Genomic DNA, 24,649 nt, shown 5'->3' on the forward strand with positions numbered 1-24,649 from the left:
CTGTATGCATGTCTTTGAAAATTTCCCATGTGATAGGAATTCTAAGGTTGTGGAGAGAATATTCTATGATGATTCTAATTAACCCATGATGGACCAACTACTGGTAGTTTCCTTCCTTTACTTTTATGCTCATATATATGAGGGATTGAAGAAGGAAGTAGGGTATGCTGAGTCTTTGGTGAGGAGGTGTATCTGCTCCAAACCTCAATTCTTCAAGAATCCTAAAGTGGTATCTGTTAGCACCTAAATCTGCCCTAGGCTGAAGGAAGGCAAAATTCAGGGTAACCACAAACCACGCTCAGTCTGGTAGCTAGCCCTACCAGAACAGGAGAGGGCTCTCTCCGAGTCACGCTCAGTGAATAGATAAGCAAAAAATGGTCTGAGATGACTTACAATGAAATATTGATCTTAGGTTAGTAAGTGAATATGGATACAAGGAACAATTTTTATGAATGACCGAGCTTCTGGGATGGTATGGGACCAACGGTCAACAAAGAATAGAGAGTTTAATACAAAGGCACAGATTACATCGTGAGGCAAGGCAGGCGGAAAGTGTAGCAATTTAGTTTGGAATAACGTGGAATAGAGAGATTGCTGAGGAGTGTGAAAAGGGCATGGGAACATGAATCCTTTTCAACAGAAGAAGAACACTGAACATGAAATTTTCCCACAGGCAGAGCAATAAAATTGAATTCTACCTAATCTCACTCAGAAAATTTCACGAGAAATGAACATGAATTGTATTTTGAAACATAACGAAATACATATGAAAACATAAGAGACACATTTCCTACACTCACAACCACAAGAATCTCATAAAACAGAGCCGCTGCCTTTCATTAATTCTCTGTCAAAAATACACAGCGAAGAAACAGAGTTTCTTTCCCACAGTGTCCCAGAAGTTACAAACTAACCAACCCTTTGAAAATAGCTTACATACAATATATAGAATGTGCAATGAAGAGATAGAACGCCCAAGGGTTGGGGAGTTACTCGAATCATTACAAAATGGAGATGAAGAGCCAACCATCAGCTACAGGTGCAACGCTACAAACATGCCATTTGGGTTGGGTGACCGTTTGCCTTCCTTCGCCACTTGGATAGAAGTCCATCTAGAAAGAAAATGCTTTAAATGCCACCTTTGGTGACAAAAAACCGAAGTGTATATGAGCGTGCCCACTTGGAGAAGTCGCAAATCGAAATTTCGTGAAACGGAAGCAAATTTGGCAATTTTTCCTCTGTGCGCCGCGCTACTTTGGGGCCTGTTTTGGGGCACTTGCAGGTGTCCAAAATGTACCCAAGTGGGCTTGTTGGAAAGCCTGGCCTGTCTACTTTCTAACCCAACTAGAATTTCTGAATTTGGTTCTCATTTTCTTTTCCAAATCTTCATTCTCCCAAGATTGCTTCCTATGTGTCAAAAAAGGGGCAGAGAGGTCATTTTTTGGGTGTTTTTGACCTCCTGGAGACTCAAATCTTGCCCAAATTTCTTTTCCGGGCACCAGTAGTCGTGATTTTCCATGCTAAATCCAAAAATGCAAACCATTCCTCATTTGGAGCTCTAGATTTTAGCGTCGCACCACAGGGAGAAACTCTGTGTTTTGCCCAAAAATTTGTCATGTGACCCAAAATTCCCCAAATTTCTTGAAATTTGGGCTGGAGGTTCTCTATGGGGTATTATGATGGGCCAAGGAAGCCTCAACCAAGATTCGAAGCTGATCTTTCTCTTTTTCCTCTTTTACTTTTCTTGTTACTTTCCTCAATTTCGCCTTCAAGCTCCTTATCCGGGCCCTTGCACTCATATTTCGTGTCCTGTAATGATAAGCCATGTGTCTCAGCAAGGCAAGGTCCTGATCAGCCTTGTCCAGTAGCTTCTCCAAGTGCATGTTCACGCTCTCGAGATGGACCTCCTGATCCTCATTGATCTCTTGCTCCAATGATATGAGCTCAACTCTTCTCCTTTGAGCAACTTGGCGATGCTCACGAATGTTTTGCAGCTCCATAATCGCCTGCTGATCCTCTAGCTATTTGTTTCTCTGCTCCAGGTACTTCATGTTCCACTTGGTGCTCTCCAATTCAAGGGATAAGGCCTCAATCACTGATTGCTGCTCTTGGATGATCTCTCTAAGCTCTACATTTGTTGGTTCTGTATCTGTCTCATCATCATGGAGGAGAACGAATTCGGTCTCTCATTCACATGATGGCCCTTCCTCCTGCACTGGCTCCTTACCTCTGCCCTACCCATGTGATGCTAATGTTGAAAGCGAGGCCCCTTCCACCCCGGGTGGAGATAACACTCGCTTTTCCGCTACAAACAAATGTCTACTTCCCTCTGATAGGTGATGAATACTGGCATAGTAGTAGTCTCATGGCACTCATACTGATGTGATGGACCACCTATCTCATGCTCTGCCTCTGATACTACCTGTGGAGCGCTGAAGAAGTCACGGGAGATGAATTCCTCCCAAGAAATATCCTGCAATCCCAGCTGATGATCCACCAAAATCCGGATAAGGGCAAAGTGATAAACAATGTTGAGCTGCTGCTGAGGGGTCTTATGCTGCATGAAATTTTTCATCCTCTCTATGTTCCCGCAAATGAAAAATGGGAGGTTCATCATCCGCACCCTGGTAAAGTGCATGAGAAACCTAATGTGATAGGCATAAAGGCGAGAAAACCTCCCATCACAACTGAAGTACTTCATTATCAATTTCATGAGTGGAGCATACTCATCTCTCAAAAATCTGAATGGGAAAACTCTCATGAGCTGACTCAAACAACTGGCCTTAATGTAAGGCTCATAATGATGCCTCTCCACCTTCTTCTTCTTATGCCACTGTTCTCCAACATTTGGTATGCCTGTTGCCACTGATATGGCTTCGGGTGTCAACATGAAAGTGACCCCAGCCAAGATAGACTGACCTCCATGTAGGTGAAGTGCAAAAAGACGGGCCAACTCATGATGAACTCTAATATTTTCCACCCTTTGACAAAATTCAAAACATGCTAGGTGCTGGAAACATGACATAGCAAGAGGGCATGCCTACAACTCAGTGAGGGTGTTTGGCTCATCTCTAACATGTTTGCCACTCCTGTGATGTCTCCTGGGGGCCTGTTCTCCTGAAGCTGTATCACTGTGGGTCTCCACCTCATACTCTGATGAAACCTCGGATGCCATGACTGCTGTTTATAAACTGAATTTAGGCTGCCCTTTTGATGATGGTGAAAGCTAGGTTGTTTTGATAATCTACCACCAAGGGGAAAAATGAAACAAGGGAATATTAGGAGGGGAATAATATAAGGGGAACAAGGGTTATAGGGAGAATTTTGTTTAGGGACATGTAGGGGGTTTGGGTATTTTTGATAGGGGAGGGTTTGGGTTTTTGACAAAGTAGGGTTTGAGGGTTTGTATTGAGTAATGGGAGGAGGGGTAACGAAATATGAGTTTGGTAGTGTTAGGGTAGTGATAGTAGGAAGAATGCAATAGGGGAATAAGGAACAGGAGCAGGGAAGGGAAAATACCTTGGCAGCAATAACACTATTATACAACCCTAGAAAGATGATTTCTTGGTGTCTTTTTGTGGTTGCTTTAAGAAATTTTTGCATTCAATCACGGTCATGAAACCATCATATCGTTACCAAATTTGATGCAAAAGTGAGTTTAAGTAGCCTACCTTAGAGTGTCTTCACAAAAAATTTGGGTGAGTTTGGAAATTTCTGGGCGCTTTGTCTCTGTGCGCCATGCTCCGGGTGTGCACTACGCTAGTTGTAATTTGACACTACAGGCGGGCTCTGTGTGCGCCGCGCCCCTGCCTATGTGTGCTGCGCACCCTGAAACCTCCTCAAACTGCTCCAAATCGCGCGATTTCTCACTCAAACAGTTTTAAATGTTCTCCCAAGCACTTATTTGCATAATGACTTGGATTCATGATGGAATTTGTGTATATAGGATTTGAGGTCATGTTTTAAATTTGCTTTTTTAAAAAACCCACTTTCTAATGTTTGGCACCTTTTTCACTGATTTTAATATAACCCTGATTTTCACTTTTTCTCTGAATTTTGGGCTCAAACGATGAAATTTTCGACACTTTTTGTGGGGGTTGCATGACAGAGCTTTTGGCCATGGAAAACATGACTGCACCTGAAGAAATCAACTGTAGACCCCTTTTGAAATTTTTGTCACGAATAGCACTGTTTGAATTTTCTTCAAAACAGAGTTTTGAAGAACAGTCGAAGTTTATCAATATGATGATGAAACTCTGCGGATCATTACCTTGCAAGAAAATCACTCTGGCCTACATGGCTTTACTAGACATATTTGAAGATCAAATTGATCAATCCTTAGACCTAATGACCAAAAATGACTTTTTTCCATTAAAGGGCCAGACCTTGACTGTCATGGACTTTAGTGATTATTTACAGAAGACCCAAGCCAGCAGGAACCAGACATGATGGGAAATGACTAGCATGACCTTCTTTGTCAGATTATGGCATGCCCCTAATGGAATGCAGCTGAGTGAATGGAGCGGGACACCTAAAAATGAAATGCATAAATAGTTTTGATCTCTGACGGAGGACTGACCAGACTGACTCTATCATTGGCTCTAATGGGGGATGGTAGCTCCTTGGAGGTGCCAAGAACAACATATCTCTGGAGGAGCTAGACAGTGCCTTTTCTCCATTGGGCTATGGAGTCATCATTTCAACTACAACACAGGAATCTGACTTATTTATGAAAATGAAATGACCAAGAAATTGACTCAAACTTGACATTGAAATGACTCAAAAACTAACTTGACAGACTGAAATAAAAATGTTATTTACAATGACATTGGAAGCAGCGTTAATAAATCAGCAATGTTATCGCTTGAGCAGCCGACCATTGATCGGCCCTCCTGGACAATCTTCCCCGTTCATTTCCTTCAGAAGAAAGGCATTCTGACCCCTATATGCTGCAATCTTGAAAGGACCTTTCCAAAGATTGTCGAACTTTCCATGCTTACCTTTCTCTTCATTCCTTGCATCCCACTTCAGCACCACATCATCCAACTAAAATTTATCTGCCTTTGCTTTTCGGTCATAAATTTTCTTTATTTTCTCTTGCAATTTGGATGTGTTCTTGAAAACTTCTTCTCTTGTTTGCTGCAAGTGGACCATTTGATTCAACCTTTTCTGCATGTGATCTTCTTCACTGCTGGCATCCTAAAGAAGTCTGACTACTGGGGCAGCGAGAGAGGTGGGAAATACTGTGTCAACTCCATAAACAAGCTCAAACTGTGACATACCAATGGATTTTTTCTGACTGATCCGATCTACCCAAAGCGCATGGACCAACCTCTTATTCCAGCTCTTTTTATTTATTTCCAGCAGCTTCTTGATGATGTTGACCAATGATTTATTCGAAGATTCCTCCAATCCATTGCCTTGCAGATGATAGGTAGTTGAGTGACCCAAAATGATGTGATATTTATGACAAAATTCTACCATCCTCTTTGATTTGAAAGCTACTGCATTATCGATGATTAACTTATTCGAACAACCAAAGCGAGACAAGATGTTATTTTCAAGAAATGAAATGATTACTGTATCTGTAGCTTGTCTGGTGGGAGTTACCTCAATCCATTTTGTGAAATAGTCTGTCACTGTGAGGTTCCATCTATGCTGACCAGAAGAAGCGGGATGAATTTCACCAATGAAATCCAACCCCCACTGCTGGAAAGGAGCGCTCACCTCAATAGGCTTAAGTGGCAAAGGCTGTAATTTCTGTTTTCCTTCGAAAATCTGACATTTATGACAACGCTTGACCATCTTGTACACATCATCCAACAATGTAGGCCAATAGTACCCTGCTCTCAAAATTTTATTTGCTGTTGACTTCCAAAAAAGGTGACCACCACACTCTCCTCCGTGGAAATCCTCCATGACTTTATTTGCCTCCACTTCCACCAAAAAATTTAACAAAACACCACCGAGATCTTTCCAATACAGCACAGAATTTAGAATGCAAAACTTGGCAGCCTTCAACTTGAGTGTTCTCGCTTTATTTCTAGTCATGCCGGGCGGTGGTGATAGATTTCTTATCACATATATTATATCTGAATACCATGGGGACAGAACAAACATTTCAAATACCTAAATGGATGATATTTCCTTGTTCTCATCGGACATAGCAGCGATCATATTTATGTCCAAGGCATGCAAGTTTGATTCAGCCATTAACTTCACCAACCCCTGTCCTTTGACCAGCTTTGTGGGCTTTATTTCTACATCATATTCCAACAAGGCTGCAATCCATTTGCCTCTTCTTCCTTCTGGATTTGTCTGCACTAAAACATCTTTTACATCAGCGTTAGGAACATAGGCCAAAATATGAGTATGTAGAATATTTACCCGGAAATCCTTCAATGCCTTCACCAGTGCCAGGTCTTGCTTCTCAATGATGTTGTACTTTAAAGATGCATCTCTTATGGCTCTGCTGAAGAATGCAATGGGTCTTTCATGATCATCTCTTTTCTGCAATAATACTGCTGCCATAGTGTGCTTCAAAGCAAATGAAAACAATGTGAAATCCTGAGTGTAGTCCGGGCTGACTAGAACTGAAGAAAGGGCCAATTTAACTAAATTGAAAGATTTTACAGCCTCCTCTGTCCATTTCACTTGGCTGTCCTTCTTGAGCATGTTGGTCATCTCTCTTAAGTGTTCAACAATATTAGGCACAAAGCGACGCAGAAAATTCATCTTACCATTGAACGATTGTATCTCTTTTTTTATTCCGGGGCAGATCAATTTGCTAAATTGCTTGCACACGTGCTAGGTCAATACGAATGCCATCCTTTGAAATAATGTACCTGAGCAATTTGCCTTCCTCCATGGCAAATAAGCTCTTCTTAGGATTCAGCGATAAACCATATTTTCTGCACTTTTGAAAGACAATTTTTAGATGGTGCATGTGTTCTTCATCAGATCTGGAAAACATTGTCAAATCATCCAGGTACACCACCAAAAACAAATCCTTCTCATTCGCAAAAGCCAAGTCCATTGCACGCTAAAATGTGGCACCTGCATTTTTTAAACCGAAAGGCATTTTGGCATAATGAAAGGTTCCCCATGGAGTGGTGAATGCTGTCTTGTCTCGGTCATCCTCATGGACAGAAATTTGGTTGTATCCAGAATAACCATCAAGTAGTGATATACGAGATGCCCCCACTACTCACTGAAGTATATGGTCCATCTTGGGCAGTGGATAGTTGTCCTTCAATGAAACTTTATTGAGATTTCTGAAATCAATGCATAAGCGGATCTCACTTGTCTTCTTTCGTATGGGCACCAAGTTAGAGATCCAATCTGAAAATCTGATGGGCACAATGATACCTGACTTGTACAACTTGTTTACCTCCTTTTCAATAGATGGTAGCAACTTTGGATTTATCCTTCTCAGATTTTGTCTGAATGGTTTTTGATTGGGCATGATGGGTATAGTGTGCTGAATTATATTGGTATCATAGGTCTTTAAGTCAGAATAATCCCAAGCAAACACATCTGCAAATGAAGCCATCAAACTGATATATTTGTCCTTGATCTTTGGTGGCAATGCTTTGGACAATTTTACCAACTTAGGATTGGAAGCTGTTCCTATGTTGACCTCTTCTACACCCTTCTCTGTTGGCTGCAATGTTGGCTTGCAGGCTACATCATCTTGATCAAAAAGTTCTTCTAGAGGTATCAGGCCTTTAGGAATAATGTTATTCTTCAGCTGCAACACGTCCATTTCATTGATCTGCGCTTCATCTGTACCATTCCCTTTACCATCGTCGTTTTCTACATCAATTGAGGTTTCTTTGAACTTGCCTTTGTTTTGCAGAAAATCATTAATCTCCTCATCATCTTGAAACACTTGCCAATATCTCTGATTGTCTGGAATGGTTGGACGATGCTTGACATGGATTTCAAATTTATTGCTAGAATTCATTAGGATTTTCAAACTACTTGCTGCCTTGGAAAGAGCGTCAACAATACTATTTGTATACGAGGCACACATGTCAAAGTGTATTCTGAAAATAATTTTAAGATGTCTAAAAATGCATTACGATAGGCCCGCATCCTAGGATGCTTTGCTTGATACTCGCCTCTGACCTGCTTTATTACCAATTCGGAGTCGCAATATACCGAAATCCTTTTAGCATTCAGCTTTCTAAGAATCTTTAGGCCAGCAATTAGAGCTTCATACTCAGCTTCATTGTTTGAACACTCAAAAGCCAACTTGTAAGAGCAAACCCTCACGTTACTAGGCACTTTGTTTGGGGCAGAGAAAGGATTGCGTACCCAAATTACAATTCCAGCGCCATCATTTCCCACTGCTCCATCAAAATCCATGGTCCACAAGCCTTCTTCCTCCTATAGCAAGTGCTGGAAAACTGTTTGTTGTGCCTCGTCTGCTTGCTATCCATTACTTTCGGCTGATTGCCCAACATTTTTCTGCTATTCTTGTCCTTCTTTCTTTAAAATTTCTCTGAAATTTTCTATTATTTCCGGAATATCATCTGCTTCTACTAACTGACTATCTATATCATTTAAACTATCTGAAAACAAAACAAAAGACTCTAAATCTATATGTACATGGTTAATTGGATGATTTATGGGTTTCTCCTTGCTTGTGATCATATATTTCATTTTTTGTTCTCGATATAATTTCCTCATTTGTCCAAACACCAGAACCGTTGCATAGGAGAAATCTAGCTGTAGTGTCCCTTTCAATTTCGCTACCCAAGACCTGGAAAGAAGCATGCCAAACCTTGGAAGAATATCTGCTACCACCACATCCATCAAAACATTTTTCATTGGAAGTTGATCCAGACTCACAACCAAGTCTTTGATGAGTCCTATACATCTCACTCTGCTGGAATCAAATGAATAGAGGTCATGGTATTGCCGGGTGATGTCTAGACCAAGCTTATCCATGATAGCCTTGGGCATGAGATTGTGAGAGGCTCCGGAATCGAACATGGAATTATGTAACACAAAATCATTCAATCTTAAACTGATATAAAAGGGTGGCACATCACTATCAGGAGACTCACCATTCGATGCTGGCCCAAAAATCATTTCAGGTTGATCGTCTTCAACATTTACCATGTCGGACATTGGGTCCAAATTCAACATCTTAGATATTTGTCCTCTATAATTGTTGTTCTTCATTATTTCAGTCAAGGGGATGGATACCTTTAACTTAGAAATCTCATTCTCTAAGTTAAACGTGGGAATCATTTCTACCTCTTTGACTGGGATTTCTTTCTTTTCCTTTTCCTTTGATGTAGCTTGCTGATGTGATTGTTCTGCTGATGTTGATTTGCTACTCTCCAGACCAACCGCCTCCTTTCCTTTCCTTTGTGAAACTGATAAATCATTCTTTGATGCTTCAACATCCTTCTTTTTTTGAATTGGTTTGGCCGGAACATCTTTGTTTCTAAGTGAATATCACTGCTGCTGTGCGGATAGAGCATTCATATACCCCCTTTGATACTCCTCTGATTCTTCTTGTAAAACAGTGTCACTTGCTAGAATGAAATCTGCATCTTTGTGTGCAGCTGAACTCACCGCACACTCTTCTTCTTTGGTAATGTAAGTAGGCAGCTCATCTGGAGTAAAGAGGTGGTTTTCTTCACCTATTACATCCCGTCCTCCTCTGACTCCGGTCCATGCGCAAAATTCTGCTGCAAAGGTGTCTGTACTGGCTGTTGTGCTACCTGCTCTTGGGTTCGCTGATCTCTCTGTCTTATTCTATATTGTGGCTACTGCTGGCCATGGAAGTTAGGATTCCTAACTTGTGGCTGAGGCTTGTCGAGATTCACCCTTTCAAGCATCTGCTCTACCTTTTTGAGTAATTGATCCATTGAAGAAGACTCTTAACCGTGACTTTCTTTTCTGCTTTCGCTCTAGCTCTCTTGGACAACAGATTTGCTTCAACGCTGACCGCAATTTTCTGCATGTCTTCCATTGTGGCCGGTTCTCTCTCCCTTAATTGGTCAGCCATATCAGCATCAAAACCATCCAAAAATTTCATCATAGCCAGTCCCACATGTGGCTTTAGATGATCTGGAATCTCATTATAAACTGTATTGAATCTAACACAATAATCTTGGACTGACTCACCAGCGTTTCATTTGACTTGTTCATATTCAGCTAGAATTTGAAGGGGATTCCTTTTCACTTTCCATCGATTTAAAAATTGTCTTTGTAGTTCGGCCAAGGTAGTGATACTTGCTTCCGGCAAGCCTCTAAACCATTTCCTCACATCACCTGCAAATGTTTGTACAAAGAGTCTCATTGCCACGTTCTCCGCGTCGATCTCATGAAGTTCATAGAAGTCTGCAATTTTGTCCACATGTTGCTGGGTAGTAATGTTGTTAGGAGTGCCATCAAAAAATGGGATTTTGCTTTGATAATTTGTGGGCATGTCATCTAGAACTTGAGGCAAAACCAGGGGTGCAAAACGGGCAACCATCACTCTTGGTGGATTCGACCTTGGAGGTTTTGGAGGGGTGTGTATAGTTTGTAAGGGGCTAGAAATTGGAGTTTGAAGCTGTATCGCAATATAATTATGAATTAACCAATTAGCTCTTTCGGTTTGTAAGTCTACAAGAAATTGCGGGTTGGGGATAGTATAGTCAACAGCCCTTTTGGATTTAGACTCAAAAAATGATATTTCAAACCGTTCGTCAAACTCAAGCTCTTTTCACAAATATCAGGACATGAATGAGACTTGAACACGGGAGTTATGGTGCTTTCTTGACGAAGGAGTCTAGGAATCAAATTGGGATTTTCGTAGATATGAGGAGGATCTGGGTCTGGATTGGCTCTGGTATATCGTCTCGAAGCCAGCGTGCTATTGAGGAAAATCACAGGACACAACCAACTTACTCAGCCTATCCAATCCTAAGCTCATCATCCGGAAGCTTAGAATTATTATGAAACAAGGGGATTTGATTTCAGTTTTGTCCCCAGTGGAGTCGCCACTATGTTAGCACCTAAATCTTCCCTAGGCTGAAGGAAGGCAAAATTCAGGGTAACCACAAACCATGCTCAGTCTGGTAGCTAGCCCTACCAGAACAGGAGAGGGCTCTCTCCGAGTCACGCTCAGTGAATAGATAAGAAAAAAACAGTCTGAGATGACTTACAATGAAATATTAATCTTAGGCTAGTAAGTGAATATGGATACAAGGAACAATTTTTATGAATGACCGAGCTTCTGGGATGGTATGGGACCAACAGTCAGCAAAGAACAGAGAGTTTAATACAAAGGCACAGATTACTCGTGAGACAAGGTAGGCGGAAAGTGTAGCAATTTAGTTTGGAATAACGCGGAACGGAGAGATTGCTGAGGAGTGTGAAAAGGGCATAGGAACATGAATCCTTTTCAACAGAAGAAGAACACTAAACATGAAATTTTCCCACAGGCAGAGCAATAAAATTGAATTCTACCTAATCTCACTCAGAAAATTTCATGGGAAATGAACATGAATTGTATTATGAAACATAACAAGATACATATGAAAACATAAGAGACACATTTGCTACACTCACAACCACAAGAATCTCATGAAACAGAGCCACTGCCTTTCATTAATTCTTTGTTAAAAATACACAGTGAAGAAACAGAGTTTCTTTCCCACATTCTCCCAGAAGTTACAAACTAACCAACCCTTCGCAAATAGCTTACATACAATATATAGAATGTGCCATGAAGAGCTAGAATGCCCAAGGGTTGGGGAGTTACTCGAATCATTACAAAATGGAGATGAAGAGCCAACCATCAGCTACAGGTGCAACGCTACAAACATGACATTTGGCTTGGGTGATTGTTTGTCTTCCTTCACCACTTGGATAGAAGTCCATATGGAAAGAAAATGCTTTAAATGCTGCCTTTGGTGCCAAAAAACCGAAGTGTAGATGAGCGTGCCCACTTGGAGAAGTCGTGAATCGAAATTTCGCGAAACGGAAGCAAATTTGGAAAATTTTCCTCTATGCGCCGTGCTGCTTTGGGGCCTATTTTGGGGCACTTGCAGGTGTCCAAAATGTGCCCAAGTGGGCTTGTTGGAAATCTTGTCCTGTCTACTTTCTAACCCAACTAGAATTTCTGAATTTGGTGCTCATATGCCCCTCCAAATCTTCATTCTCCCAAGACTGCTTCCTGTGTGTCAACAAAGGGGCAGAGAGGCCATTTTTTGGGTGTTTTTGACCTCCTGGAGACCTAGATCTTGCCCAAATTTCTTGTCTGGGCACCAGTAGTCGTGATTTTCCATGCTGAATCAAAAAATGCAAACCATTCTTCATTTGGAGCTCTAGATTTTTAGCGCTGCGCCACAGGGAGAAAAACCCTGTGTTTTGCCCAAAAATTTGTCATGTGACCCAAAATTCCCCAAATTTCTTAAAATTTGGGCTGGAGGTTCTATATGGGGTGTTATGATGGGCCAAGGAAGCCTTAGCCAAGATTCGAAGCTGATCTTTCTCTTTTTCCTCTTTTTATTTTCTTGTTACTTTCCTCAATTTCGCCTTCAAGCTCCTTATCCGGGCCCTTGCACTCATATTTCGTGTCCTGTAATGATAAGCCATGTGTCTCAGCAAGGCAAGGTCCTAATCGGCCTTGTCTAGCAGTTTCTCCAAGTGCATGTTCACACTCTCGAGATGAGCCTCCCAATCCTCATTGATCTCTTGCTCCAATGATGTGAGCTCAACTCTTCTCCTTTGAGCAACTTGGCGATGCTCACGAATGTTTTGCAGCTCCATAATCGCCTGCCGATCCTCTAGCTGTTTGTTTCTCTGCTCCAGGTACTTCATGTTCCACTTGGCCCTCTCCAAGTCAAGGGATAAGGCCTCAATCACTGATTGCTGCTCCTGGATGATCTCTGTAAGCTCTGCATTTGTTGGTTTTGTATCTGTCTCATCATCATGGAGGAGAACGAATTCGGTCTCTCATTCACCTGATGGCCCTTCCTCCTACACTGGCTCCTTATCTTTGCCTTGCTCATGTGATGCTGATGTCGGAATCAAGGCCCCTTCCACCCCGGGTGGAGATAACACTCACTTTGCCGCTGCAAACAAATGTCTACTGCCTCTCTGATAGGTGATGAATACTGACATAGTAGTAGTCTCATGGCGCTCATACTGATGTGATGGACCACCTATCTCATGCTCTGCCTCTGATACTACCTGTGGAGCGCTGAATAAGTCACGGGAGATGAAGTCCTCCCAAGCAATACCTTGCAATCCCAACTAATGATCTACCAAAATCCGGATAAGAGCAAAGTGATAAACACTGTTGAGCTGCTGGTGAGGGGTCTTATGCTGCATGAAATTTTTCAACCTCTCTATGTTCCTGCAAATGAAAAATGGTAGGTTCTTATGCTGCATGAAATTTTTCAACCTCTCTATGTTCCTGCAAATGAAAAATGGTCGGTTCATCATCCGCACCCTGGTAAAGTGCATGAGCAACCTAATGTGATAGGAATAAAGGCGAGAAAACCTCCCCTCACAACTGAAGTACTTCATGATCAATTTCATGAGCGGGGCATACTCATCTCTCAAAAATCTGAATGGGAAAACTCTCTTGAGCTGACTCAAACAACTAGCCTTAATGTAAGGCTCATAATGATGCCTCTCCACCTTCTTCTTATGCCAGTGTTCTCAAACATTTGGTATGCCTGTTGCCACTGATATGGCTTCGGGTGTCAACGTGAAAGTGACCCTAGCCATGATAGACTGATCTCCATGTAGGTGAAGTGCAAAATGACGGGCCAACTCACGATGAACTCTGACATTTGTCACCCTTTGACAAAATTCAAAACATGCTAGGTGCTGGAAACATGACATAGCAAGAGGGCATGCCTACAACTCAGTGAGGGTGTTTGGCTCATCTCTAACATGTTTTCCACTCCTGTGATGTCTCCCGGGGGCCCGTTCTCTTGAAGCTGTATCAGTGTGGGTCTCCACCTCATAATCTGATGAAACCTCGGATGCCATGACTGTTGTTTATAAAATGAATTTAGGCTGCCATTTTGATGATGGTGAAAGCTAGGTTGTTTTGATAATCTGCCACCAAGGGGACAAATGAAACAAGGGAATATTAGGGGGGGGAATAATATAATGGGAATAGGGGTTATAGGGAGAATTTTATTTAGGGACATGTAGGGGGTTTGGGTATTTTTGATAGGGTAGGGTTTGGGTTTTTGGCAAAGGTAGGGTTTTAGGGTTTTTATTGAGTAATGGGATGAGGGGTAAGGGAATATGAGTTTGGTAGTGTTAGGGTAGTGATAGTAGGAAGAATGCAATAGGGGAATAAGGAACAGGGGTAGGGAAGGGAAAATACCTTGGCAGCAATAACACTGTTATACAACCCTAGTAAGATGATTTCTTGGTGTCTTTTTGTGGTTTCTTTAAGAAATTTTTGCATTCAATCACGGGCATGAAACCATCACATCTTTACCAAATTTGATGCACAAGTGAGTTTAGGTAGCCTACCTTGCAATTAGAGTGTCTTCACAAAAAATTTGGGTGAGTTTGGCAATTTCTGGGCGCTTTGTTTCTGTGCGCCGTGCTCAGGGTGTGCGCCATGCTAGTTGTAATTTAACATTGCAGGCGAGCTCTGTGTGCGCCGCGCCCCTGCCTGTGTGCGCTGCACACCCTGAAACCTCCTCAAACTGCTCCAAATCGTGCGATTTCTCACTCAAACAGTTTGAAATGTTCTCCAAAGCACTTGGTTGCACAATGAATTGGATTCATGATGGAATTTGTGTATATAGGCTTGGAGGTCATGCTTTAAATTTTCTTTTTTAAAAAACCCACTTTCTAATGTCCTGTTTGGCACCTTTTTCACTGATTTTAATATAACCCTGATTTTCACTTTTTCTCTGAATTTTGGTCTCAAACGATGAAATTTTTGACACTTTTTGCGGGGGTTGCATGACAGAGCATTTGACCACGGAAACCATGACTGCACCTGAAGAAATTAACTGTAGACCCCTTTTGAAAATTTTGTCACCAATAGAACTGTTTGAGTTTTCTTCAAAACAGAGTTTTGAAGAATAGTCGAAGTTTATCAATATGATGATGAAACTCTGTGGATCATTACTTTGCAAGAACATCACTCTAGCCTGCATGGCTTTACTGGACATATTTGAAGATCAAATTGATCAATCCCTAGACCTAATAACCAAAAATGACTTTTGTCCATTAAAGGACCAGACCTTGACTGTCATGGACTTTAGTGATTATTTACAAAAGACCCAAGCTAGCAGGAACCAGACATGATGGGAAATGACTAGCATGACCTTCTCCATCAGATTATGGCATGCCCCTAGCGGATTGCAGCTGAGTGAATGGAGCGGGACACCTAAAAATGAAATGCATAAAGAGTTTTGATCTTTGACAGAGGACTGACCAGACCGACTCTAACAGTATCCATATACCACACTATACCTACCTTCACATGAAATGTATTTTATAAGGTGGTAGCTTATTTCATTCCAGGGGTATGGTAGGCTTGCTTTTCTCACTCCATTCTTGTCTTTCATGGCCTCCTCTCCCTCTAAAAATAATTTCTTCTTTGTAGTTTGGCTATTTCCCTTGTCTTCCTTTCTCCAAGGCACTCCTAAGGGAAGTGTGGTAACTATACTTATGAGTTCAAGGGTGAGATCTATGGAGAGGCCTGTCACCACAATAGTGGCATGGGTCCTGGTCAATGGAATGATGGAGAGAGAAAAATCTCTGGCTACTTCATCATCATACCCCCTCAATTTCTCAAAGTACCCCATCCAATTATGCCTTGTGAATATTTCTAGCACAAGAGGGTGTTGGTGAATCCTCATAGTGTTGATGGGCTCCCTCCTATTAAACCCCCCTTTCATTTTTCTGATGAATGGAGGAGCAGATATGTCTGATACAAAATTTTAATGAAGGAGGAAATGGAACTGAAATTTTTGTGGATATAATTCCTTTATACTGCAATCAATTCCAATAAATTAGAAGATTTTTGTTCCTTTCACTTGGAAAAATAGGAGGAAATGTAGAGCTTACCTCCTCACAATGCTTGATGTAGCCAACCCTTATGTTTCCTCTAAAATTTCTCAGTGCTAATCCTGTAGACTTCCTGATTGTATCTTGCAGTATTCTCGTGGGATCCTATAGGATTTCCTGTAGGATCCTATAGGATTTCTTGTAGGATCCTGTAGGAGGTCATGCATGGGAAAAAAATGAAGCTTTCCTCTCCTATAGGTTGCTGGAGGGCCGAGAGTGACTTTTCTAGTGTGAGCCTTAAGAATGTGAAGGCATCTATGCATGGGGATCAACGTTTATTTCCTCTTATGGTTGATTCGAGTGAGGTGGTGTGCTGGCAGCCAAGGTACGAATATCTATTTTTGGACCGTTGGTCCCATGACCACATCATATTTCCCCTCACCTCATAATCAACTCCCACTTCTAATATCCATAGTCTTAACTGCTTTCGACCTCATCCTTCTTTTCTTTGACTTGACTGCTACCATGTGTGTGAGGACTAACTGTTTTGTCCTTGTTGACTAAACTAAGGTGGCCAAGTTAACTGGCCACCTTTTGTTTATAAACCAACTCGTTCACAATTTTTACATCTTTTAATTACATTATGCAAATGAGAGAGTGGAAGCGAGATACTTACCTGTGGTAACAATACCTTGCTACAGTTTGTTGAAGAAAGGAGGTTTTTATTGTGTGTTGGCTGCATGTGATTTCTCCTTCTTTTTCTATTGTTCTTTGATGATTTTCTTTGCTGTGCAGGTACCTGGTGTTGATGATGATGATGTTGTTACTGTTGCTAGGCTCTGGAGGAGCCTCCTCTACCTTTGGATCTCCTTGCTTGAAACTTGCTGTAACCTATGATTTCTATCTTGTGGGATAGACTGCTACAAGATTTCCTACAGGATGTACTATAGCCGCTTCTCCCTTAAAATGTTTAATCATATTCTACTTCTCGGACCTGAGGATGATGAGCATGGATAGAGAGGAGGTCTAGGATTTTGTGAATGATGAAAAATAACCTTTAGGTGTTGTTCCCTTGCTCTTTGTCTCATCCTTTTTCTCTATTTTTTCTCTTGAAAACTGTAATTTTTTTTGAAAACTAATTTTTTTTTATGATGAATGCAGGTGTGATCAAGGTGGAGAGAGGTATGGGAATGAGATGGTGATGTAGGAATTTATTTATTTTTTTGACATGGGCAAGTCATTTCCTTGCTTTAGGGTTACTTCCTTTAGGATTCCCAAGCCACTGTAATTCCTACAGGATCTTGCAAACTGAGGCACATGAGTGAAAAAATGAAAGGAATGGTGGAATGATGAAGGATAATGAATGGAGAAATAAAAATATGAGCTGAATAGGTCCCTTTTGATTCTCCATTATTGCTTTGATCATCCTCCTGCTAACCCGCAAACACTATTTTCATAGTTTTCCTTTTGTCTTTTTTTTTGAAAACAACTAGTTTTCATCTAAGAGGTTTTCATCCTAGCTACTTGCCCTCGGTACCTCAAAAGAGGTTTTCACCTATAGATCTTTTTATTTTTTATTTTTGTTTTGAAACCACTGGGCTGCCTCAAGAGGTTTTCAACTCAATAGTGGGACTCAAGTGCCTCATGGAGGTTTTTTTGTTTTGTTTTTGTTTTTGTTTTTGTTTTTTTGTTTTGTTTTTTTGTTTTTTGTTTTTTTGTTTTTTGTATTTTTTGTTTCTTTTTGTTTTTGTTTTTGTTTTTGTTTGTTTTGTTTTGTTTTGTTTTTTTGTTTTTGTTTTTGTTTTTGTTTTTGTTTTTGTTGTTGTTTTTGTTTTTGTTTTTGTTTTTGTTTTTTTGTTTGTTTGTTTGTTTGTTTTGTTTTGTTTTGTTTTGTTTGTTTGTTTTGTTTTTTGTTTTGTTTTGTTTTGTTTTTTGTTTTGTTTTGTTTTTTTTTTTTGGTTTTGTTTTTTTGTTTTTTTGTTTTTGTTTTTGTTTTTTTTTTTTTTTTTGTTTTTTTGTTTTTGTTTTTGTTTTTGTTTTTTGTTTTTTTTTGTTTTTGTTTTTTTATGTTTTTTGTTTTTTTGTTTTGTTTTTTTTTTTTTGTTTTTTTTTTTTTTTTTGTTTGTTTTTTTTTGTTTGTTTGTTTTTTTTTTTTTTCCCCAGTGACATGATGAGGTAAGACCTGAGACTTTCTCTACCACCATCACTATTTTGTTGATACCATCAATGAACTCTTGCTTTCAAAATGGCCTTTTGTAAACTTTCAATCTGTGTGCATTAACAAGTAAAGGAATGGCTTCTGCATCTATGGCTCGGATCTGCACTGAACCATTATCATGACATTTCTGTATGACATAAGGCCCTAACCATCTAGTCCTCAACTTTCTCTTAAATTCTTTATATCTGGAATCATATAAAAAAGCCCAATCATCTTCTTGAAATTACTTATCCTTGATGTTCTTGTCATGCCAGATCATCCTCTGAATTTGAGTTACCTCTGTGTGTAGAAGGGCCTGCATTATGAGCTCATCTAAACCATTCAACTGGAGCAATCTCTCTTGTTGTGTACTGCTGAGATCTATATCTAGTTGGGCTACCATCCTCAATGTATTGTACTCAAATTCAATGGACAACAGGACATTTTTCCCATAGACAAACTCATAGGGCATGAATCTAGTGGTGGTCTTCCAGGTGGTATTATAGGCCCAAGTGGCCTCAACTAGTCTATCTGCCCAATATTTTCTACTGCTGCTAGCCACTTTGGTTAGAATGCCCTCCAACGCTTGTTTGGTCACCTCCACTTGCCCATTAGCTTGTGGGTGATAGGGAGTGGAGGTTCTATGCTTAATCTTGTACTGTCTTAACAAGTCTTCAATCATTTTGGAGGTAAAATGACTACCTTGATCAGTGACTAGTTCTCTGGGGTACCCAAACTTGTAAAAGACATTTTTCCTTAAGAAATCAACGACCCTCTCCTCTATTGCTGCCTTGATTGCCTTGTTTCCATCCCACTTAGTCAAATAGTCAATGTATGCAATGATATACTGTTTTTTCTTGGAAGGATGGTCAATAGGTCCAATGAAATCCATGCCCCACTTGTCAAATGGCTCAAAAGTCACTTGAGGTTGCAGAGGCATTTCATCATTTGGAGTAGGTTTTCCCATCCTTTGGCACTGATCACACTGACTAGTATATCTTTTCACATCTTGATGAAGAGTGGGCCAATAATAACCAGCTTGTAACACCTTGAATGTTGTCCTATTTGTTGCAAAGTGACCTCCACAAGGCCCATCATGATAGGTTAGAAGGATGTCAAAGACTTCCTCCTCCCTGACACATCTTCTCAGAATTTGATCCGGACCTAGTTTGAAGAGGTTTCCCCCAATACAAGTGAATGGGGCGCTTTTCCTCACAATATTGATTTTCTCTTTGGAGGACAAGTTCGGTGGGAAATGTGTAGATACTAAATAGTTTTCTATGTCAAAAAACCATGGAGAGAGATATGAAATGGTGAATAAGTGTCCATCCAGTAACTGATCTTCAACCATTCCTTCCTCACTTGCAGGCAAAGTTAATCTGGACAAAAAATCTGCAATAACATTTTCCTTGTCAGGCTTATCAACAATATTTAGATCAAACTATTGTAATAAAAGTAACCATCTAATAATCCGGGCATTCACATTAGGTTTATTCATTAAATGTTTGATTGCAGCATTTTTAGTATGTACAAATGTTTGATAACCTGTAATGTAATGCCTAAATTTGTTCAATGAATGCACAACAGCCAAGAGCTCCTTTTCGGTTACTGTGTAGTTCGGTTCGGCCTTTGACATATTCTTATTGATAAAGTAAATAGAATAAGGCAATTTTTCATCGATTTGGCCTAGGGCTGCTCATATGGATTTATGTGAGGCATTAGCATGTATATGAAAAGGAAGGGCTCAATTTGGGCCTTGGAGAATCGGTGCATGTTACACTAAAAAATGTCACCATGACTATTTACAGTTAGTATGGCTCAATCAACAGTCATGCTACCCTCTTAGGCAAGTCTTATGCCTCTGCTCTCCATGTCAAACTTCAAAAAAGAGAGAAAGTCTTGTATAAATGTATTTATCTCTGGGGACGCAGGTTCTCTCAACCTTACCTGCGGGGACGCTCCCAATGTTCACAAAAGCTGCGTCCAAAGACGCTCTGTATGTAAAGGGACAGGTGCGTCCCCCTGTAAAGGTTAGAATGCGCAAGTTTCATCTTTAAAAAGTTACTTGTGGTCATTTCTAGAGCATTCTAGAAGGTTGTTCGACGTGTATTGGGCGCCTCCAGATGGTTCATGCACTCCTATCAAAGAGGAACTTATCCCATCAATAAGGGAGCTATCCCACCCAAAGAGGGGATTATCCCATTGATGGTGGACCTGATTAACCTCCTCTTGAGCACTATAAATACATGCATTGGGCCAGAAGGAGGAGGGGTTTGAAGCTATACATTTTCTAAGGGTAAATGCTGCAGGAATTGGGACTCCCATTTAGAAGCTTGTGAGGAGAGATTGCCATCTTTGCTTGTTCTATTTGGAAGTGGGTGTGCTTTGTCAAAGTAAAGGAGAACTCTTGATGGACCCTGGGAAGGACTTGCACAACACCAAGGCTCAGGTTGTATTTGTTCTTTTTGTTACCTATTAATGCAAATGAGTCCATTCTTCTCAATAACTTGTTGTTTATGAGTTATTTCATGTACTCCTTGGTCTACATGTTGAATATGCTTTGTTTTATGTTATAATCAGGTGCTATTTAATTGTTTGACTGTTGGTGATTACAGGTTTTGGAGAAAAGGAGGAGCTCATCCAGATCAACAAAGCTTGGACTTCTACAACAGCGTTTGGACAAAGGTAAGAGCAAAACACTTGATATTTCATATCATAATGCATGTTTAGAGAAGGATAGATCTTATTTGTCTTGTTTGTCACTAGAGAGTCTTAGGCTCCTAGGGAGGTTGGTTGTGTCCGCACAATCGACTCTTTCCGCCTGACAAATTGGCGACTCCACTGGGGAATCCATTAATGTGAAAAGTCTTTTCCTTTGTATGAACTTTGCTCTGAGAAAATTAGTTTATTTTTCTGGTTTTTGGCTCTGTGACTTTGTCTTTGGGTGGGTTAGCTTAGAGTTAGAATCCTTTTAGTTTTTCTTGAGTTTTTCAGTAGGACGCACCCTCTGAGTGCTGCACAGTGCGTCCCTGGACGCACTGTTTCTGTGCGCACAGAGCGGGCCCGCACCTGTTCTAACGGGTCGCCTGCGTCCCCCTGCTAAAAGTTGAGAAAACTCCATTTTTTGCTTTTTTACTCTTAGATTTTGTTTTTTCTTAGTTTTTACTGCCCAGATTCATTAGTCCCTTGTCAAAGATCTTCACCTGAACTTGTTTCTATAGCATTGAGTGTTTTAGTGGATTTCATAGAAGTTTAAGCCCTAGGGTTTGATTTTTGAGTAGGTCTTGTAGTGACTTTGGCGGTAGAAGTTGTCAAGCCTTAGATCTCTTTGGTTTTTTCAACATTCTTAGAAGTCAGACCTGTCATAAAGTCTACCTGTGTGAGCAACTTACCATTGAGTTGTCTCGTTGGCGAATTTCGAAGTGCTTGTTGATTAAGTCTTGAATTCCATTTTACAAAAAGAACAAAAAGATTTGAGTTTTGTTTTGACTAGTCTTTTGATTCTGCATTAGCTGGTCCTTGATTTGATTTTGGTCAAGTAAAACATCCTAGAATCATCTTTGTGAGATTTTTCCTTGTTAGGTTTGCTTAGAGTAATTTCCTTTTTGATTTGCTTGTGAGTCAAGTTTTCATAGTTTTTATAGCTTTTAAGATTGATTTTTGTTACAATAGATTTATATGCTTTATTAAAAGAGAAAATACAAAAATATCTCCTTTGAAAAGTTTTGTTTCAAGTAGCTTTGAAAAGATTTGAAAGAAAAAGAGTTTTTCGTGTACGTAAATAGTGGTCATGTTTGTGTGCTTGAAAAGAAAAGAGAATTGTTTCTTTGATTGTCTTTATTAAGAAAGTTGTTTTCTCTAAAATTTGCATTCTCTCAACTCTCTTAGTTAAGAATTTCATTGAAAAAGGAAAGTAGCGTAAATCATCTTAGGTGCATCTTTGTAGTGGTTGGAGTCGAGTCTACACACCATTGGTTTCACTTCCACTACCTTTTGACTTTAAAGAAAAACCATAAAATTAACGCTTAAAGTAAAATCGACGTAGTAATTTTTATTTACTAGGGCTCTGAAACACCAATTTAGATCAGGCTAGTGTCTTGGAGTAGGTGAGTAATTAACTCTCCAAGACAACAAAACCAAACAAGTAGCTTATCTTGTGATAGATTAAATCCAATTGTCTCATTTGTACTCTGGGAAAGCTCCTCTTAAAGGAGAAGCACGAGCTCGTGTCCGAACCAGTGAGGGGATCATTCCCCCCTCGTTGGGAACGACGCCAGACACGCACGTATTACAAATGGTAAACCTCGGATTAACCATTGTCGAGGAGCCAGGGGTCACTTGTCGGTAAACCTTGGATTATTGTCAAGGAGCCGGCAAGGGGATTGAGCTTGCTACTCTGCCCTTGCGTGCTGTCAGAGTTTAGACTGTTCCCCCAGGTGCATTTGTTGCGGTTGGTAACCTTAGTGGCCATTATCTTTAGGATTCTACCGAGGTGACGGTGGAGGGAAGGTCCCACTGTACCTGGAGCAGACGTCGGCTATACTCACTTGGATTTTCTGGGGGGTTCGCTTCACTCGAGACGGTTAAAGTGGAGGAACTTGGTCCAGTCTATTCATTAAGCAGGTTGTCGGGGTAACTGTTCCACCCGCCATTTCTGTACTGAATCCAGCGAGGTTGGGCTTCATCACCAACTAGCGCTTTTGGTCCGGAAGACTACTGTTTGTGTTTGGTTTGACGCCCTAGATTCTTTAGGCGTGTGATTCAAATTTGTTTGGTTCTTTAGAGACTTTAGGTGGTTTGATTTGAAATTTTATTTTGTTTTCGTGTGTAGTAGTTAAAAGTTTTTAGCTGTGGCGGAATTACCGAGACAGTCCCGTCGACTTCGGGGCAAGTCTCCTGAGATTGTTACCGGAATAGATTTGTTAAGAAAACTCCGTAAATCGCGGGGTGAATCTCCTGAAGACATTCCGGGTCAGTACGAAGGGTTAAAGGTCCTTGTAACTCCTCCTAGTGACAGTAGAGTAGGTTCACCTGAAGAAGGAGAATCTTCCTTGGTAGTCCATCCAGATTACCAAAGTTTAGAGACAGGTTATAATCCCGAAGCTGTTTCAGTTTCTGAACTTATTGGTAGTTTTTCGTCTGCTAGTGATACAGGCGAAGAACCTGAAATATCTGAACCTGTTACTCCGACTTCTAGTGTTCCAGATTCACCGAGAATAGAAAGAATTATCACCGAAAATCTTCCTACTGGTTTGATTGCTATAGAAGAACTTGCTCCAGAGGAGGATATAGGTGTCTCTAACCTTGAAGGTCAACTTACTATTGATCTAAGGGAGCGTGAATCCATCTTTTACAGTCCTCCTAGAAGTACTTCTTGGTACCTTGCATTAACCAATTTTTTAGACAACTCAGGGGTAGGTTTTTCTACACCTCGTACTCCTTTTCCACCTGGAGGTATTCATACTCCTGTAAATATGTCTGGTCAGTCGTCCGTGTTTACACAAAGTCCTGAATCTTTTTTACACGGCGGTCCTTCTGTTCCTACTGGGTATCAATCACTTTCTGGTACCTTTGCGGGGGCATCTCCTCAACCCGTTGATCATGGGTTATTTGCTGGAAACAGTGGTAATATACCATTGGGTGTAGGAGACATTTACATGATGTCAGGTTCAGTTCCCGTTTCCCAACCTCAAGGTGGCCAATTACTGCCTGGGGGGCAACCGCAGTTAACGCCTGGGGGGCAACCTCAAGGTACACAAGTCGTGTCTGGGGGGCAACCTCAAAGTCAGTATGTACCTATGGTGCAATACGTGCCTCAAGGTCAACCCCAGCCTCAATATGTACCCCAGGGTCAACCTCAGTATCAATATCAACCTCAAGGATGGCAACCTCAAGGATGGCAACCTCAAGGGTATCAACCCCAAGGTTATCAACCTCAAGGGCACCAACCTCAAGGTCAAGGTCAACCCCAGTATCAGTATTTACCTCAAGGTTATCAACCTCAAGGTCAATACTTGAGTCAAGGTTATCAACCGCCTCAAGGTCAGTCATATGTTCCAAGTATGGGAACTGCACCTTACAATTATCAACCCTACCCTCAATCCGGTTATGGATCTCAGTATCCTCAACCTGTTACGGGTCAATATCCTGGAATGTTAGTGTGGGATCCATCACAGGGTCAACAGGTGTTGCAGCCAAGTATATAGATGGTTCCTCAAGCTGGACAACCCGTAGTTTCTGGTCCAACCCAACAACCGCAACCTGTCCAGTCAAATGTTCAAACTTCTGTAACTTCGGTAGTTACTCAGCCGCCAATTGCACCTAGTACTCCATCTCAAACGGCTGTTGCAACTACCGCTACATCTACCATACTTACTTCTGGAGTATCGACGGCTCCAGTTTCTACTGTCCCTGTTACCACACCTCAGACATCTTTACCGTTGTCTG

Source organism: Pinus tabuliformis, chromosome 2_2 (genome assembly GCF_031772625.1).
Source record: "Pinus tabuliformis cultivar Carrire ecotype Pingquan chromosome 2_2, CPIR1, whole genome shotgun sequence".
Taxonomy (NCBI): Eukaryota; Viridiplantae; Streptophyta; class Pinopsida; order Pinales; family Pinaceae; genus Pinus; species Pinus tabuliformis.